Below are 13,059 nucleotides of genomic sequence, written 5' to 3'. Positions count from 1 at the left end.
GGGGGCAGCTATGGGGGTCTGTGGGTGCAAGTGGGGGCTGGGGCTGGGTGGGGCAGCCATCAGGGGGGCTGCAGGAGCCAGTGGGGGGTGGGGTCAGGCAGGGCAGCAATCTGGGGGGCTGGGGAGCAAGAGGGGGTGGGGCAGAGTATGTGGGCCCTTCAGGGGGAGTAGTTCCTGTGGGGGGGGAACGGGGCTGAAAAACATATATTCATGTATTCATGAATTCATGAACCATATTTAGAATTCACTTTATTAGTATGATAGAGACACTGGTAGTCTTCCAAACTGCTTTAACACTAGATATATCAATAAAACATTGCCCAACTGATCATTCTCTGTCTCTGTCTCTGTCATGGTCTTCAGTGTTAATTGTAGAGGAACATGGATTTTGGGGTATTTTACAGAGTGACTTCGGGATTTTTCAGTTTTCAAATGGAGAACACCAGAATTCCTGCTAGGGAGGCCAGTGGCAGGACCCTGCCTGCGTAGAGCTGGCACCTTGGACCCAGCTGGCTGTGGCTGACCTCCTGGCCAACTGGGGCCAGGAGGACATGCTTTGACAGTTCAAAGTAGGCCACCACACCCGGAACATCTTCCAGGCAATAGCTGCCCAGATGGCCCAGCAGGAGGCACACATGGCAGTAGTGCTGCACAAAGGCCAACTCTGCAGCCACTGGCAGCTGGCTCAGAGGGGCAGATGTCTCTACTGGCTGTGCAGTCCCCATCCAGGTCTGGCAGGTGCACAGCAGGTCATGGCCTGGCAGCAGCCCCCACTACCAGGTTGCTGCAGTGGGCAAAGGGTGCAGGGAACTCTCAGGGCTGCCTCAGCAGTCCAGCTGGCACAAGGGGTAGTGCCCCCAAGTACTAATTGGTTGGGCTCCAGGAGCTCCTGAGAATGAGTAACCCTGAGTTACTTGACAGGTCAGCTCTTTGTACTGATGGGTCCAGGGCAGGGCAACTTTTTATACTGCTGGGGACAGCACAGGTGCTGGCCCCAGGCTCTAGCTCCCCCTGGCTGAAGATCTGGGAGGAGCAAGGCAGGGTTATTTTGCCCCAAGTGGCACAATTTGCTCCACAACACATGCACATGTGCTGAGGCAAAGAGCCCTGACTCAAATTTGCACTGCTTCTATTTGAGCTGCTGCAAGTACATGTGCTTGCATGTGTAGATGTGCTCTAAGAGTCTGCTCTACAGGCCTTGTAAAGGAAACCCGAATCAAACAATTATAGCTGCAATATTTTTTTAAATGTCTTGAGAAACCAATTTAACAGAAGTTCATAAAGTTCCTTTCTTCAGAACTCTCTAGTCCAGAGAAATCCATAGGCCTAGTTAAGCTAATCCCTGGGAGGCTGAGAGGATGGCCACTAGGAGTACTTTGCCAATTAGCTTCCTCTGACTGCTTAAAAAGTCCAGACTTAGGGTGGGACAGGATGCTTTACTGTATTACATTCAGGGGTGCAGACCTAAAAAGCTATTTAGGTTCCCAATTCCTATCCAGAAACTTGACTTCCTAGTGATTTCATTAAGGAGGTAGGCGATAAAATACTTCTGCAGATTTGGCTTAGGCTGTTTGGCTGGCTCCAGCCTGTCCTTGAAGGGGATGCTTCTTCACAAGTGGCAGGGAATAGAGAATCTCTAGCTAATTGTTGCTTACTGTAGTGTTTCTCAGGCGTTTTAAAAAAACAGGGAATGAGAAACTAGTTGAAATTCTGTCTCCATTGAAATCAGGATTCCTCTTGCCGTTGGCTTTAGTAAGGCCAGAATTTTTCATTTGCTGCCTCAAATCCAGCAAGTGTTTATGGCCCCAATTTTGTCTGCTTTCTGTGTTAAAAAAACATACATTTATTAAAAGAAAAATACAAACTTTGAATGATATCAGTGGAAATATTGGGTAAGCAAATACTGCAAAATATGGGCTTGTGGAAATATCAAAACTTTCTTCTGTTACCTTCTTTACTCTTGATTTTCATTTTATTTCATTATATGTTGTAAGCTGTTGTAAGAAACAAAGAGAGATTCCTGTTCCTTGTTCCATTAAAACTTTTTGGTGCCAGATATTTTTTGTTTAATATTGCTTTTGAAACAGTATCATACACTTGGAAATAATATCAGTTCACAGTATTAAACAAATTGCAGTGGTTAGGCTGAATGCTTCACATAGTATCTTTCTTTTCTTTTCTTTTTTGCTAGCTTGCTTCAAAGGTCACTAGTTAACTGCAATATGCCCTTTATCCAAGCAGTCATGGAATGCTCTTGTAAAATATGAAAAGTAATTTAAAAAACATTCATTGACAACAGAACTTCAGATCAAGCTAATTAAAGTCTCAATGGGAATCTTTTAATTAACTTCCATGTGATTTAGGCCCAACTTTCAATTGTTTTTAGGTGATTTTTTCCCCCAAAATTTTTAAGTGTTATGGCAGTATTGATGCTACTAAAAGAAATCAGCTTTTCTTTATAGTCTACAGTCTTTTGAGAATAACTCCCTATTCTGGAAATAAATTACATGATTCTTTTCTAATCTTTCTTTGTATGTAGCTAGATAAACAGAAACATCTATTTGGACCAAACATACTTCACTTTCAATTTAATAACTTTTTGTTTTTCTTCACCAACATTAATGGCTTAGTGAGACGGATGGAGAGATGATGCATCAGTTTTATCAGTGTTGTGATTTTTGGCATAAAAGTAACTAACTCCCTGGTGCTTGATTGGTGACTTCTTATTTTCAATGGCAGCTACACATGAAAATCTGCATTCATGCAAATCTGAAGAAGTGTGCAAAAGAAGCCTTCTTGGCGAGTGCGGGAAACAAGGTTGTGAAAATTGATGTTTGCTGCACAACAAAACTGACTGTAGTCCTCATTTTATTGCTATACCTTTATTAAGACCTCACAAGACTTGATGAAGTTTACATGTCTGGTAGCAATATGGCTTAGTGGAATTAAAAATCCATCTTATTCCAGTATCAAGTTCATCCTTGGGGAAGAATTTTTCAGATATGACCTTAAATTAAGCACGTGTTTACAGGGCCATGACTGGGGCAAATGGGTGTTTTATAGGAGCTTGTTTCAGGTTGTCTGCAGAACCAAGACAGGAATTACTGTTTCAAAGTATGCTTGATTTTTGTTGTTTTCAGGGTTACTCTCTTGGATTGATTATTTCCAATGTATAAGCAATGAAATGAATACTTAAACTTTTCAGTGGTGATGCAAGGAAAAATTGATGGGTGAGGTGCTCAAACATTGTGGCTAAGTATTGACGTTCAAACACCTGGTGGAAGCACTCTGTTGTGCTTCACTTAAAGTGCTATAAGCTGGAGTGGGACCCCACTGAACAGATGTTAGCTGTTCAGTGGGGGAGAAGGGGGGGGCTTTGAGTCTTCCTGCACAGGCCACTGGGGGCATTCCCGCTTGCCTCCCAGGAGGTTGCTGGAATGGCTTCTCTCCACAGTCCTGCCAGCTGGTGACAATCAGCAGTAGCTGTGAGGGAGAGACCCCAGACCTCTTCTCTTACAGTCCCCCAGGCCAAGCAGCAGTGTGCCATGGGACCAGGGTTACTGCAGAGACAGAGACCCCCCAAGCCCTTCCCCTGCCACCCCCTAAGCCAGGCACCAGCATGCCATGGGGCCAGGGCTCCTGCAGGGACAGAGACTCCCAGAGTCCTTCCCCCTGCAGTCTCCCCCCCCCCCCCAGTCAACCAGTGGCATGCCACGGGGCTGGGGTTGCTGCAGGGGTAGAGACTGAGACCTTTTTTTGCTGGCCAGGCTGCAGCTCATAGCTGGCCAGAGGGAGGACGTGGGGCTGGCCCAGTGCTCAAAAAAATAGAAAATCAAAAGATGATCAACTCAAATCCCTTATGTTTGTATATATGTTCTGTGCCAAAACCCCCAAACTTTTATCTTGGGATTAAAATTGCTAGATTGTATTTTGCCCTAATAATGCTTTTCAGAGACAAAGGAAATAAATAATTAAGCTTTCAGGCATTAGGTACATTTGCTCTCTGCATCCTCTTTTCAGTTTAAACCACTTGGCTTCCACCTTTATGTACTTCAGAGCCTTGTTTAGCCAACCTTCCACAAACAGATAATCCTAATATTTCAGTAGTCCCATGGATATAGTATTTTCTGTCTGATTGCTATCTTTGATAAAGGTGTTCATTTGAAATATGTCAATTTGTCTGTCAGAATAGTATGTTTACTACATTATATATAATTGATGGATGCTAATAGATTTAGGCATGTAAGATTTAAGACTGGAATGGACCCCTTAAAACTAGACTGGACATGGCCCACAGGCAAATATGGTATATAATCATATTACTAAAGTTATCAAGTTTCATTTTAAATGCAGATTTTGTTTCATGTCCTCATTCTTGTTATAAAGCTTTCCTGTTGTCCATTAATATTAAATGTATGAGGTTTCCGCCACTGGTCCTGAGATATGCAGTTGCACTCCCCTACCCCACCCCCCACCTCACTCCTTTGATTCCAGCTCTATCCAAAGTTTAAAACCAAATGCCTTACAGGTGCAGCAGCATTTCTGCTCAGGCAGTAGAGGGAGCCAATTGACTTCATGGCTGCTTATGCCTGTGAGAGGGGAACTGCCTCCCAAGAAAAAGAAAAAAACCATCAAAGATGCAGCAGACGAGTAGGAGCAGCACCTGAACCATCTTGGTGGTGCTGAATTCAGATCTCACCCTGATGTCACTGGGGAGCAAGGCACCATCCAAGAAGGGGCCAAAACCCTGTAATACCTACCAGCAACAATACCCTACCTGATTCCTTCTAAACTCTTCATTCCACAGGTGTTAACAACCTTCTCCTTTTTAAAAAGTGGCAATGTTCCACTAATCAAACTATTCTCTCTTATTGGCTTCTGCTGTCTATTAGTTATTCCTGGTAACATAGCCTCTATTTCACAGCCTTGCTGACTTTTTTTTTTTTAACTCTAACTAAAAGCAGTAACTTAGGTGTGGAACTAACTTTCAGTGAAGCATTGGATGCACTGCCAAAATGCTCAAGAAGGCTAGATTTTGTTTTATGATTCTGAAATGAATGTGCATTTAGTTCTAAGTACAACAGGACTAAAGAAACAAGCATTTTTAATATTTTTCTTATTATTTGCGTTTTGAATACATAATGTATGATATAGCAAATTAATGCACATTCCAATAAAATTATATTTGCTTTTTTATTTTAAACTGAAACACATAGCCCCTGGCCCCTAGCATATTGGTAAAGCTTCTTGTTTCTTTTTTCCTAGAGGAAAATATATATTGTGTTATATGTAAGAATTGTCTGCACCCCCCTTTTCAAAATCCTAGATTTGTCTATGTATGTATGCATGTATATATGTATATAATATACTGTTAACATATAGGTACATTTATAATATAGAAAATGAGGTGTAGACATCTATGAGAACAGGGTATAGATAATCTATGGTGCTGAAACATAGAATATTATGATGATTATAATTATGATGATTCCTAAAATCTGTTGAAAAGAAATTAAGAGTATCGTATGTGTTACAGCGTTGTGTTGTCACTCCATATTTTATTTTGAAATATATTTATATCTATGGAACAAATGAGTAAATGAATAAATAAAATAGAGCTTAGCTTTGGATTATAGTCAAGGGAAATTCAAATGTGTAGGGATTTGCTTTTAAAGCAAGAACGAAATGCAGTTTTCTTCACAAAAATTCATACCAATTTTTTGTAACTCCCTCAGCGTCTTCCTACTTCCATGCTTTGTATCTACAAAGTTCATACTCTTAGATCTTTAGAAAGTACTCTTTGAGCGATTTGCTTTTTCTCTCTCCTACATACCATGGAAATGAGAATAGTCAAATAAGTACAAAAATAAGCGTTACTATTATTAGTCGATCTCAGAAACATCATCTGATTTTTTTGTTCATCTCTGATCAAGCAAGGAAAACTTAATGAACTTTGGGGTTGGAAGAATTTTTTTCCCTTCAAGTCAGAATTAAAGCTGTTGAAGAATGTGGGAAATATCTTCTCTAAGGACAGCTAACTATCCAAACCATTAGGTCAAGATGAGCGAATATTCACAAAGTTATTTCTTCATTAGAACATATTTGAGGTATTAGTGATTTAACAGTAAGAGATGCCATATTGTTAAATCTCCCTTGGGAGTTATCAGGCAGAAGTGTATGGCATCAGATACATAGATGCAAGGCAGCGGCAGTCCCAGAGGGGGCGCAGTGATGTGACTGTACTCCTCTTTCAGACTGGACTGTGTTGCTACAGCCTTTGAGGACTTTTTAAAAATGGAAGAGAATCCCCCCTCTTCCTCTCCATACTCAGAGAGTATGCCTCCTCTCCACTTTCTCTGTCCCCAACCTGCTTTGCTTCTTTCCCCATTGCTTTGGGGCTTGGGGAATCTTCAGAGCTGCTCCTACCTGCTCCAGTTGGGATGTGTGGCAGAGGGGAAGCAGAACAGCAGTGGGGAGAACCCCTTCCTCCCCTTTGCTACTGCTACTGTTCCCAGTTAAGCTGAGCCCCCATGCAGGCTGGTTGGCGAGGATAGGAACAGCTCCAAAGCTTCCCTGCCCCCAGGACAGCAGGGAAAGCAGCAGTGACTGGAGGAGGAGGAAGTGGAATGGAAAGGGAGAGGATGTATCGCTGAGCATGTAAGGGATAGCAAGGATACTTACCTGCTTTGTGGAATTTAAAAAGTTCCCAGAGGCTCCCTCCAAGCTTGTATGCCTGTGATGGTGGGTTGCGGGGGAGATGAGCAGCCTGGGAGTGGGGGTGCAGCAACCCTTGCAATGTAGGTAGCTGATCCTGTACCCACTTTTTGCCAGATCCTGGACCCACCTCTCATCCAAGGGCTATGTTTGTAGATTTATTCCAGATCCTGTCAGACCATATCTTTTTTTAACATCATGCCTTTCTTTCAATTTCAGTTTACCACCCCCCAAAAAAAATGTTTGTAGTTTGGGAAATGGACGTGTATAGAGCTCAAAATTGGTAGTACGTCAATGGTTATATAGTTGCTTCATTTTTCATGATGACTGACTGAAAATTTTGGCAGGTGCAGGTTGTACTTTTATCTTTGTATGTATTATAGTTTTTCTACTGCATGAATAAAAGAGCAATATTATTATCCTTGATGGTTTGGATTGGTTTTTTTGTAAAGCCACTATTTGGTAATGATAGATGAAGCATGAGGAGAAGTTTCAGGAAGATGGAGATTACTGTACTTAGAGAGAATTGTGTGTATGGCTGCTGCTTTTCATGAATGCATATAGAAGTTGTAGGCATTTAAGTTGATATATTAGCTTATGTTAGAATAGATTTTCAAGGCTGAGCAAAAGTGGGATAATAATAGGGTTAGGTCTCAACTTTTACAAAGAAAACAAATGAAAACAACTTATTATCCTCCCCCCCCAAGCTGTCCCCCAACAAAATACCTACTGTTAGCAACGACTCAAAAGCATTTGGCCTGTTACTGTGGGAAAAAGATTAATAGATATATAGTAATATAATAAAAATGACAAAATACAATGAATGCTAGTATAGATTGTGATGACGGGTATCTTTCATGTTAAATCTTGGAGGGTTTGATCTTTCCACTTCATTTTATCCCACAGTGGGTGCATCTACACGTGGCCATATGGTGCTGTTGTTGCTGCACTGTCATTTAGTACTTCTAAAAGGAGGTACTAACTGATGGCACAGAAACGATGTGTTCTGCGCTTTGCCAGCTGTGCATGTTTAGTTTTGCCTGGTATGTCGCTGTGGCGGCACAGTATAATGAGGGAGCACATTGCTATGGCAATGTAGTTGTGGCATCATGCTTTTTGCCTGTCAATGCCATGTTGCTGTAGCACATTGTCATGACAATGTAGCATCAAGTGTAGATACGCCCAGTATGGTTTATTTTAAGAGACTGGTGCCAAACAGCCTCTCAATTACATGGTTTGGCCATCTAAACATTTTTTAGATGTTAATTGTTGCAGGGTTTTCTCTAAATAACACCAATGTTTGTATCTCATGGGGCACATCTTCATTATGAATTTTCTGTGGGTGGGTTAGATGTTGAAGGTATGGATAACACACGCAAGAGAATGTTGTGTTTCCTGCTTGCTTTAGGATGCATCATGCAGAAGTATATCTGTTACCTGGGTGGTCATCAAATTTATTGCTTTCCTTTTCTTCCTTAAGTTTTTATGTACTGAATATCTGTAACTGTTGGCAAAGGTTTTAGGTGCAAGTTTTTGGAAGCTCATTGCCCCTTAGAATTTCATTTCCTCTGATTTTAAGTGTTTGTACATTATAAAGGGTTTGTTTGTTGTTTGTTTTTTTTACCACTGAGACTTCTTTATCCCTGAATTTGAAGAGTGAGTGCATAGAACTGACAATTTATACCTGTAAACTGAAACATAGGGTGTAGGTCATGGTTCACAGACATTGTCTTTTATTTGTTCGTGAACTGGTCTGCATGTTTATGTCACTGCATAAATAATAATTTCTGGTATCCCAGGACAGCAATTTGGAACTTTGTCTCACGTGATGTCCTGTCTCTTCAGTGGTTTTGTTTGACAGTTGGTGAGGTTAGTTGAATCAAGCTTATTACATTTAGGTATTATTTGTCGGTATTGCATTGGTAATATTGGGTGCAACTACACATGTGCTTTACTGTGGAGTAGACTGGTTAGCTTTGCAGTAAAATGTTACTGTCTACATGAGCACTGCAGGTAGATGCTGTGCCTGGAAGCAGTTTACTCTGGCTCAGATAGCTTTATAATTTATTGCCTCACCATAATTTAACATGTAGATGCACCCATTTTGTACTTTAACTGCTATGGAAATGTAGCACAGCAGTGGACAACTGGCCTTGTACCTTTGGCTAGATTGATACTATTTCTGTTTTTTCCTAAATGGAAAAAGGTGTATAGAAACAAGAAGAAAAAGTCCCACTTATTGGTAAGAATATTCCCATTGACTTGTATTAATTTTGTTCCTTTTTTGTAAACATGAGATTTCCTATGTGGTTTGGAAGGAAGAAAAACTCGTCTGGCTATTTCTAAAATAATTTCCTTTCTAAATAACAATTTGTAATTCTCAACACAGTTGCTGACTACTCGCAGTATGACTGATGAGACATTAGCTAATGTATAGTGTAGATTTACTAATTGGGAAGGAGCTACAAATTAATATTTTCACAACTTAATAATTCATTGTTTTATATTTTTCAGATATGAAGCAATTAATGATGAGATTAAAAAAATAGTGCAACAGACTTTTTCATTAAGTTATAGTAGTTTAGTGGCTTTTAAAAAAAATCTTGATGGAGTTAATGTATAAGTCATGAATAAATAGTATACATTATGCTGAACAGTAAAACATAGTTTGAAAATGAATAAATCAGTTAAACACAATTTTATTTCAATAACATTTGCTTAAAAATCATTTCCATTGAATGACTAATCAGAGGACTGTAGAATGCTAGCCCTGAAATAAAAATATTTGCTGTATTTTTAAATTAATTATGGAGATTTAAGACAACCTGATCTGATACCTGAAAAAACAAACAAGCATGGGAGTTTATAACTAACTTCATGCATTAATTTAATTGGAAGCTAAGCTTTTTGGAAATAATTTTCTCAGTTCTGAGCATCATTCCTGTTCACAAAAACCCTTTTGCCATTTTGATGATTGGCATTGGTTCTTTGGGGAGCAATTTTCCTGTTCTGCTAAGGGGGAAAAATGTATGGCAAGACACTGGCAGCTGCTAACTAGAATGAGTAGGCCAATAAAGAGGTGTGTGGGTGGAGGGATAAGCTGGGTATATTATAGGTATTAAATGATATAAAAGCCCCTTTCCCTTTTGGCTAAAGAGAAATAATATTTCAATGCATTTAAATGTTACAGCACTTTGAATTGTATGGGTTTTTTGCATATATCTATACATAGGTAACTGTGGTGGCTTAGATGGCATTATCCATTTCTGGATCGGAGAGGGGTGTTTTCAAGTACAATTAAAAATCAAAGTATCACTGACATTTAAGTGGAGCATACATTGCCTACTATTTTTCCCTGCATATCACTAGTTTGCTGAAATATTACCCTACTGCAGTATCTGAAGGGAATTATTTAAATGTCAATACAAAATATTCATGTCTTCAGTTGTAAGGATTTAAGCCAATAGAATTGAAAACTTTCTCTTGTTAGCAACTTTTGCCTCTCTGGCTTGTGAATGCTACGTAGTCATAATGAAGTGAGAGTAATAAGGCCATCACCAGGCAGAAACCATCCCAACAGATGTAATAGTGTTAAGATTTGCTTCTACTCCTGCCAAAATTGTTGAGATACATTCTTATTCTCCCTGTCCCTCCAGGTGTTGCTTTTCATAGGCTTCTGTGACTCAGGTGTTTCCAGGCATTGTTTATACTTTCAGACTTTCTTAATGAACAGAACCCTTCATGTAAAAATTATGTTTAGCATTGAAACTGATTATTTATCAATGCATTCTTGGCCATAAGAATGCACTGTAGGAAGTTAAGTTTACTAAAGAAGCTCAATCACAAAGAAGAGAAACACTTAGGAAATACTTCACTGTATTTTTCATTTTAGTTTTATCAAAAAATTTAAAGAGTGATGACTTTTAAGTTTAAAATTAATGCTAGCCACTTTTTTTCTCATTGTAGCACTGCAAGATGAGCTTCTTTTAAAAATGATTTAACAGCATTTAACACTTCTGAATGTTTGATTATTTGTGCTAGCTTAATTTTAGGAAGTGTCTGAAAAAAATCCAAGGAAGTTTGAGAGAAATCAGAAAGACTTCTGATTTTATAATCTGTCATTTTTTGTGACTATTAAGCCCACATAACCATATATGCTTTAAGCCTGTAAGTCTTCTATATGATCCCATGTTGTGTCCAAAAAATAGAATTTTCTTTCTGTGACTTCTTTTATTTGGGTTATTTGTGTCTTTTATTGATTTTTTGTGACACATTAAAATATAACAACATGGAGTCAGATGTGCTAATATATTTTGTACAACAGAAAGCAGAATGTTATGGCTCTGCTATCCACTTGGCAAAACATCTTGCTGAGATATAAATAGATTTCTAATGACTGTCAGGCTCTGTGCCTAGGAAATGTCCTTGTAGATATCTCATTACAGAACTAACACGTTAATAAAATAGCTGAAATATTTCACAATTGAAGGAATATTTTTACATCAGTAACTGTGGAGGAAATACGTACCATATGCATAATTTGAGACTCGCTTTAAAATTGTAATTTATCATTATTATCTACATATAATGGCAAAACACATTTAATTGCTTTTGACTGGACTGGCATTATGATGAGAAGGAAAGTTAACGGCAGATGGCCCCACTGTCAAAACTGCATTTTCTTAACCCAAAATGAAGTAACAGACTGAACAGAACATGTTTCTGGCTTCAAGTTCTAACTCTCAGAGATATGAATGAATTAGCATTTGGTGGGGTTATAAATGTCTAGAGAGCAGTAGAAATAGTCCTATTATTTAAAGTGGTACAAAAATAGCAGAGGACACTTGACTAAGTTTCTCCATGATATTATGACTTAACTCAGATATCTTTTAATATGTTTTAATAAGTGTGTGTTAAATATTTAATTGTTAAAAAGCTAATATTTTAGAAATCATTTATTCAGTATTAGCATAACACTGGATTCCTCCTGCCCTCTTCCCCACTCCCCTCCATACATGACTAAAGCCTCTACTTTCATACAGTATGGGCGGTTGTCGGGGGGAAGGGTGGGAATAAAAAGCCTTGCTGTGAACAAATAATTTAGCTAGCACTTGAGAGAAATAGGTAATACACTTACATTTCACTATGCTTCAAATAAGTTCAGCATTGCTGCATCAATTGCAATATGGCCTGGAGGGTTTGTCTCATATTAAACACAACATGCATGCACAGATGTGGTGCTGTAAAATTCCCAACATTTCCACTCACAAAATGCCTTAGAGAATTGAAGAATTTAAGATTACATTCATACAAATTTAAACTACAGAATAAAAAAAAATGAAGTCCCTTTTAAGACCTGTACATAGCCCGAGAGAAACAAAAGAAGCAGGTGGTGGATTATACTTAATGATAGTAAATTAACTGCTCCAGCCAATGAAAAAGAAATGCCAGTCCTAGCAACTTAAATGAAGGTGACACATTATCTTCAAAATAATGTGAATTCCAAAGTGCAGTTTAACCCCAAAATAATACATATTATATAAAATATATAATAGAAGCAATCTACAAGGCTAAAACAAAGAGAGGAGTTATTAGGAAATGGAACTGGTTAAGGAAAGATTTATTTGCTTTGTGTCAAGTTAAATCTTGCTCAAATGTGGCCATCAATGTAACAATATGTTTGCCCATCATGATGGTGGTAAGTGGAGAACAGAGTTGTACATTTCACCCTTTAACTTTTTTATTTTTCCATATAAACAAAGTAAAAATTGTTTATGAAGCACTCTTGTAGATTAGTTAATACATTTTTTGGGCTTCAATAATGGATACATTCTAGAAAACTGTGAGATGAGATTGTAACAGGGCACCTGAAGTAGTGCCTGTTACTAGAGGGAATAAAACTTACCTGCACTGGATCTGCAGCGGGAAAGGAGGGACGGTACAGAGTGCCAGGAGCCTGATGTTCCCGGCAAAGTTTCACCCAGGCCATGGCAGGAAAACATGTGGAATCCAGGCGGGGCTGATTGGCTCCCAGGGGAGGTGCTGGAAGATACAGCATGGCAGGGGGCTGAAAGGAAGCCCAGAGAGTAGAATGCCAGAGCAATAGGGGCTGTGCAGACTGGTGGAGCAGAACTCCGAGACAGCAGACATGCTGAACCCAGGTGCAGCCCAGATACCACAGGATACCAGGGGCTAGGAGGTGGCGGAGACATCCTTGGTGGGAAAGAGCACAGCTGCCTGGGTGAGCAGAGACTCTTTGCAGGGTCTTTCCTACAGAAAGAAAAGACAGGAGGAGCTGGTTTGTATGGCAGGGAGAAAGGAGGTGATTTTCATCTCCTGCCAAAG

The 13,059-nt window shown here is 39.4% G+C and overlaps 1 long non-coding RNA gene across 1 annotated transcript in view; it reads right to left on the bottom strand.

The window, feature by feature from the left end:
- Positions 1 to 12,699, bottom strand: part of LOC149866062 (uncharacterized) — a 53,627-nt gene extending 40,928 nt beyond the window's left edge. Inside the window, exon 1 of the long non-coding RNA XR_016441574.1 lies at positions 12,620 to 12,699. This is a non-coding gene — a long non-coding RNA (uncharacterized LOC149866062). The remainder of the gene's footprint in view (positions 1 to 12,619) is intronic.
- Positions 12,700 to 13,059: the final 360 nt, after the last annotated feature.

This window comes from Crocodylus siamensis, chromosome 4 (assembly GCF_052110815.1).
Source record: "Crocodylus siamensis isolate JL-2025a chromosome 4, ASM5211081v1, whole genome shotgun sequence".
NCBI lineage: Eukaryota > Metazoa > Chordata > Crocodylia > Crocodylidae > Crocodylus > Crocodylus siamensis.
The sequence above is the reverse complement of the archived record's forward strand: the minus strand, read 5'-3'. Positions and strand labels throughout refer to the sequence as shown.